A 6,943-nucleotide genomic window follows, 5' to 3' on the forward strand; every position below is an offset into this window, starting at 1 on the left:
CCTAAATATCTGGGTAGAAAGCAAGGGCTTACAGATTTGCTTGTTTTATTCTGTTATAATTCTGGACCATTTGTCCATCAAACTTTCTTCCCCTCCCCTCCTTTCCATCACTCTCTCTAGAATTTGAAACACCAGAGGGTGCAAATAAGGACTTTCTCCCACCTGCCTCCTTCCTATCCCTATGGCACCTAACACTTCAGATTTTGTACTGTGCATATGAAACCCTTCCCTACCCCCACTTCCCACCTCCATCCCACTCCCTATACAAGTAAAAGCATCCTGAAGGAGGAAATCACATTTTGTCTTTGTATCCTCTCAGATCATATTAGTGTCTTGGTAAATGAGTGAAACAATGAATCAGTGAGAACATAAGCTCCACGAAATCAGGGACTTCTGACTTCCTTGTCACAAAGTAGATACCCCATAAATACTTGTTGAATGAATGACGATAAATTAACAAATTTACCATAGCAAAGTGGTTTACTTAGGTGATTGTTAATTCATTCAACAAATATTTATTAAGCATCACATGACATGCACCATGAATATGACAGACAAAAATCCCTGCTCTGTTGGAACTTACATTCTAGTGGGGCAGATAGACAAGAAACAGTAAATACACATGAAAACAGATAATATAATTTGATGTAGCAGAAATTGCTATAAAGAAGTGATGAATGGAAGCGGTTATTTCAGACATTGTGGTCAGGAAAGGCCTCTCGAAGAGATGGCATTTGAGAAGGGCCCTGAATTAAGTGAAGGAATGGCACAGGCAAAGACTGGAGGAAGTGAGTTCCACACAGAAGGACAAGTGCAAAGGCCCTGGGGCTGGAATAAACTTGATGTGAGAAACAAGAGCCCAATGTGACTACAGTAGCTAAGAGTAGGGGGGAGTGGTAGAATATGAAGCCAGAGAAGTCATGTTAAATTATTTACTTGTTAATTTACAAACCAGATCTGAACTGCATGGAAACATACAAGTATAAAAGGGTATATCAAGTCTCCCTCCTATCCATATCCTCAGCCATTCAGTTCCCTACCTATAGGCAACTTATGCCATTGAGCTTTTGTGTATCCTGCATATATAATCATACACATACATTTATAAACTCCCTCTTTTTACACAAATGGTAATATATTCTACACTGTTCTATACTGTGCTCTTTTCACTTAACAATATATCTTGAAAATCTTCCAAAATACTTTGTTTACACCCACATACACTATAAGGATGTCCTGTAATTTATTTAGCCAGTAATAGACATTTATATTTTCAAACTTTTGTTATAATGAAAAACCTACCAGAGGCCTTTAAAAATAAAGCCAAGGAGACGAGGAGAGAAGGAGTTATGCCGATGTGAGCAGTTTCGCGGCGACACCGATACCGGGCGCGGCCAAATTCCAAGCGACAGGAAGCAGAACAAAGAGTTGCTGCCCAGGCCGAAATCTCAAGGTCCTGGGCGGGGGCGGAGCGGCGTTGGCAGGGCTGAGGAGGGACTTAGGGGTTCCGGTCGGGTGAACTCAGCCGAGGAAGGCGGTCGGTGGGCGGGGGCGGAGTGGAACCGTATTTTTTCTCTCCTCCAGTGTTTCTGTAACATTACTTTAGAAATACATGCTCTTGAAAGTTAAAAAAAAAAAAAAAAAAAAATCCAAAGCTTTGGAGTGTAAGAAAAATCAGGATTCAAATTCTGGCTTTTATTTACAAACTAAGTGATTTTGAAAAGCTATTTGAGCTCTATGTGCCCCTGTTTCAATAATACTATAATGATAACCTTTTAGGGATCAAAGGAGGATCAAATGGGAAAAATACATGTTAAGTGCCTAACACAGTACCTGGTCCAAGAGAGTAATACTAACAATAGCCACCATGTATTGAATACTTGCTCAGTGCTAGGCTCTGTGCTGAGAAGTCATATGTTATCTCAATCCATCGTCACATTAACCCTACAAAGTAGGCACTACTATTTCCACATTTACCAAAGAGAAACCAAGAGGATAACTTTCTGTTTCTTAGGAAGATTCAACCCCAGTGTTTCATGACATCAATGTGTTGCTCTGAACTATTATATCCCTCTGCTGGTGCTCAACAAATATAGCTATTGTCATCATCACCATCATCATCACCATCAACACTATTATCAACATTACCTATTTTAGGCCTATTCACTGATCTCTGAATTGGCCTGAGAGTTTAACTCTCAGAAAGGTGGTTCAAGTTTTCCAGAATCAATTGCTTTTGCCAATTTCAGGCCATTGCATTCCCCGACTTCAGCTACCTGTGCATGCACGTGTGTTTGTCAAAAACAGACATACACACATACACACACACACACACTCAGGCAGACCAAGGGATCTTTGGCATGTTTGGAATGGTCCATGTTTCATGACTGTCTTGACCACCATCAATAGCAACGGCTGTCTGAACAAAATGAAGCGAAGTTGTGAGACGATTGGGGAGCGCAGTCTGTGATGTTTGTGGCCCAGCCCCTTCCCTACTTGCCCCCACTACTAAAGACAGTGGATAGAGGAGAAGAGAAAGAATAAAAATCTGCAGCCATTTAATGAGTATCTATCACATGCCAAGAGGTGTGCTTTATATGTATTACCTCTCATCCTCAAGATAACCCTGTAAGAGAAGTACTCTTAAATCCATTTTACAGATAAGGAAACTGAAATTGACAGAGGTAAAGTGACTTGCCCAAAGCCAAAATTAGTGAGTAGCTGAGCCAAGATTATAATCCAACTCTGTGGAGACACAGCAAGTCTGTATTCCAAAGGAATAATCATTGTATCACCATCCCAAATCCAGGGATCCAGGGTCAGTTGAGAAAGAGCCCCAGAGAGTAAGCTCTATCTTCTCAGCCCCCTCCCCTCCAGGCTTTCTTTGAGGCTGGAGCATGTACCAGGAAATACTTCAGCTGTCTCTCCACCTTCCTTAGACATCTGAAATCCTGCATCCTCCAGCTTTATCTTCAGTTGTTTGTAACAAATCCCAAAACCCATACTCAGCATGGGGAGGCCAGAAGGATCTGCTCATCGTCATCACTCAGGAATCCAGGCTGATGGGGCTTCATCTTAACCACAGCCAGTGGGGAGGGAATGTGGTCATTTGAACACTGGCTCTTAAAGCTTCCACCTGGAAGTGGCATATATCACTTTCACTCACATTTCATTAGCCAAAGCAAGGCACATGGTCCACCTAACCTCAAGGTGTACCTGGGAGGAGAATACAAATATTTGGTGACTAGCACCGATGACTACCCAACCAGAGGTGCAGCCTCTCACTGACCTCTGGCTTGACTCCTCTCACTCTCTGGCCTGTCCCTACTTCTCTAACATCCATTGATGCATTCACTGTTAGCCACTTTTTCATCCCCCTTCCCACCAGCTCCATTGGTCATGAGGGACACTTGACCTAGCTGTAGAGCCCATGGAGCCACATCAGAGAATACTAAACAGGCACGTTTGGCTAAGTTTCAGAGAAAGTGAACATGGAAAGTGATATTTAAGGGGAGAAAATAGGTTAGGTTGGTATATTGGAGGGACTGAGGTGCCAGAAAAATGAATTTAGCTTTTATCTAGGAAAACAATCTGAAGCCACTGAAGGACTGATGACAGCAGATCAGATGTGGATGTCTCAAGGCCCATCTGGCTTTGACCTGAGGGAGGGATGAGGACAGGGGTGCCATGGAAGCAGGGAGGCTTTTGACCAGCCCAGGCAGGGTTAACAGAGTAGATAGCAAGAAGACTGACCAACCAACCAACGAGCAAACTGGATGGGGAAAGAGGTCATCAGCACCTGCAAACTTCCCTGCCCAAGACACTGAGACACAGAAGGTCTCCTTCATATTATTCCTCAGTCCCACAAGGCCCTGAGAGGAGGGGCCTCGAGCATGCTCTTATGTTGTAGGGGGGATGGTGATGGTGGGAACAGTGGATGGTGTTGAATACAGGTGTATCCAAGCAATCTCTCTCTCTCACACACACACGCACTCACTAACACCCCACCAAGCACAAAATGCAGTGACTAGAGCAAAGGTTCAGTCAGGCAAATGCTGGTTCAAATCCTTGCTCTGCTTATTAGTTGTGCGATCTTATGCAACCTCCACCTCTCTGAGCCCAGTTTTCTCATCTGTCAATGGTCACTGATAATCTACCTCCAGGCTAGTTGTGAGAATTAAGTAAAGCAATAAGAGCTATGGTAGATTAATTATAAAAATTCTTGCCCTCCTGTATCTCTGCCCCTGTAAAGTGACTTTATATCTCCTCCCATCAAAATGTGTAGTCTATTTCTTCACTCCTTGAATCTAACTTGCTTTGGCCAAAGGGACAATAGCAAACGTGATGCAAAAATATTTTGGAAACCCATGTATCTATGGCCAATTGAAAAAGAAAAGGACACCAAGACCATTCAATGGGGAAGGAATAATCTCATCAGCAAACAGTGCTAAGACAACTGGATAAACACATGCAAAAGAATGAAGCTGGATGCCTACCTTACCTTATATACAAAAATTAACTCAAAAGTGATCAAAAACCTAAATACAATACCATAAAACTCTTAGAAGAAAACATAAGGGTGAATCTTTATGAACTGGAATTTGGCAATGGATCCTTAGAAATGGTACCAAAAGAACCAAAAAAAAAAAAAAAAAAAAAAAAACTGGACTTCATCCAAATTAAAACTTCTGTGCATCAACGGACATTATCAAGAAAGTGAACAAACAACATACAGAATGGGAGAAAATGGCTGCAAACCATACATCTGATAAGGGTCTACTATCCAGAATATATAAGGAACATTTAAAACTCAACAACAAAACATAAACAACACAATTTAAAAATTGTATTTGAATAAACATTTCTCCAAAAAAGATAGACAAATGGCCAACAGGTACATGAAAAGATGCTCAACAACATTAGTCATTAGGGAAATGCAATTCGAAATCATAAAATGCCACTTCACACCCACTAGGATGGCTATAATCAAAGACATACAATCCAGCAGTCCTCGAGATGCTATCTGCTGCCCGCGGGAAGGAGGGAGCTCCCGTGTGGCGCGGAAGGGCGCTCTTTCCTTTTCTTAACTTTCCTCCTACTCCGCACTCCAGAGCATTCTCAAACCAGTCCACGCTGCTTCCCTCTCCCTTTTTTCTAGCCCTCCAGCAAACTTTCGGTCCCAGCCCCCGCCCCTCGCCATTATTAGTCTTGGCTTCAGCGCGTCTTCGCTGCCTCGGCTTATGCAGTCCTCCCTACCATTACAGGATCCAGCAACACGTCGACCACTCTTCTGTCTGCCTTCGACGATATCGACTAGTGCAAGACGGAGAAATCCCTGGTCAACCTCAATCTGAACAACATGCTGGACAAGAAGGCGGTGGGCACGTCCGTGGCCGCAGCCCCCAGCTTCGGCTTCACGTTGGGCTTCCATCCCGCGCCCAGCTCCGGCAGCTGCTCGCCCAAGGTCCCGGGGGCCTAGAACGGTAGCAGCTGCGGCAGCAGAGCGGCCGCCGGCCCGGCCTCCTATACGGCGCCCTCCAGGAGCCGTCGGGGGGCAGCGGTACGCCCTGCTCTACAAGGAGAAAAAATTCCGGGACCGCTCGGTTAGCGAGCAGCAGAAGCGGAGCGGCGGCTCCTAGATCAACTCCACCTGCTACAAGACTGAGCTCTGCCGGCCCTCGGAGGAAAGCGTCACGTGCAAGTATAACAAGAAGTGCATGTTCGCGCACGGCTACCACGAGCTGCCCGGCCGGACGCAGCGCCCCAAGTACAAGACAGAGGTATGTCGCACCTTCCACACCATCGGATTCTGCCCCTACCGGCCGCGTCGCCACTTCATCCACAGGGCCGACGAGCGGCGGTCGGCGCCGTCCGGGGGCGAGTGCGAGGACTTGCGCACCTTTACCCTCCCGACGCGCTGCACCTGGGCTTCCGGGGGAACAGCGGCCCAAGCTCCACTACGGCCTCAGCCTCTCGGGCTGCCCGTCGGGCCACCACCAGCCCCCAGGGGGTCCTGGAGTTGCCGCTTCGCTCGACAGCCCCACGTCACGCACGCCGTCGCCCCCTGCTCCTCGGCTTCTTCTAGCTCCTCGGCTTCTGCACCCTCTACGCCCTCGCAAGCCCCGACGTGCTGCGCCGCGGAGGCGGAGGCGGTGGGCGCCGAGGACGTGGTCTCTCGGAGCGCTTCTCGCGCAGTCTTCTCCTTGCGCTGCTGCTCAGCGGTGTCGTGCGCCAATCCTGGCCTTCGGTACAGAGGTGAGCAACTTGATCACGCAGCTCGCTGTCCACCCCACAACTTCGCCGCCATGGCTGCTGCCGCCTACCATCGCCAGTAGCAGGATCAGCCGCAGTAGCTGGAGCAGCCTCAGCAGCCGCCGCAGCAGGAGGGCCTGGCGTCCCCCGCGCAGCCCTCGCGCCGCCTCGCGCGCCGCTATCGCCGCCCTTCAGCTTCCCAGTCTCGACTTTGGCTGTCGCCTACCCTTCTTCAGCTGCTTGTCTGCGACGACTCAGGCAAAGAGGACGCTAGAGAGGAGAGGGAGGAAGGAAGGGAAGGCCTCTTTCGGGGTGTTGGAGGGCCCCCTGTCCTCCTCGCCCCTGCTGGGGCCGCGGCGGTGGGGTGGCGTGTGACCTAGGCCACCACCTGCAGACTGCTGGGTGGCCCTAGAACTCGCCTTCCGTGCTGGGAGGGGGTCCCCCACCCTCCCCTTTAGGTTCCCTCAAGTTTTTTTTAATTTTTTTTTTTTTAGTATTATGAAATTTCAGTCTTGTTGAGCAAAAGAGCCAACGAACTTTATATTGATGAACAAAATATCCACAACAATGCTGTTGTGATGTGCGTAGAACAAAAAGACAAACACCTGACTTTTTTAGGTCTCAGATGAGTTTGGGACTTTAGGAAGAATCAACCCAGCACCAGCAGCTACCAACTATCCTAAAAAGCATT

At 47.3% G+C, this 6,943-nt stretch overlaps 1 pseudogene; it reads left to right on the plus strand.

Annotated features, from left to right (window-relative positions):
* Window positions 1-727: 727 nt before the first annotated feature.
* On the plus strand, window positions 728-6,543 carry LOC119514732 (annotated as a pseudogene).
* The last annotated feature ends 400 nt before the right edge of the window (window positions 6,544-6,943 follow it).

Source organism: Choloepus didactylus, chromosome 18, assembly GCF_015220235.1.
Source record: "Choloepus didactylus isolate mChoDid1 chromosome 18, mChoDid1.pri, whole genome shotgun sequence".
Lineage (NCBI taxonomy): Eukaryota > Metazoa > Chordata > Mammalia > Pilosa > Megalonychidae > Choloepus > Choloepus didactylus.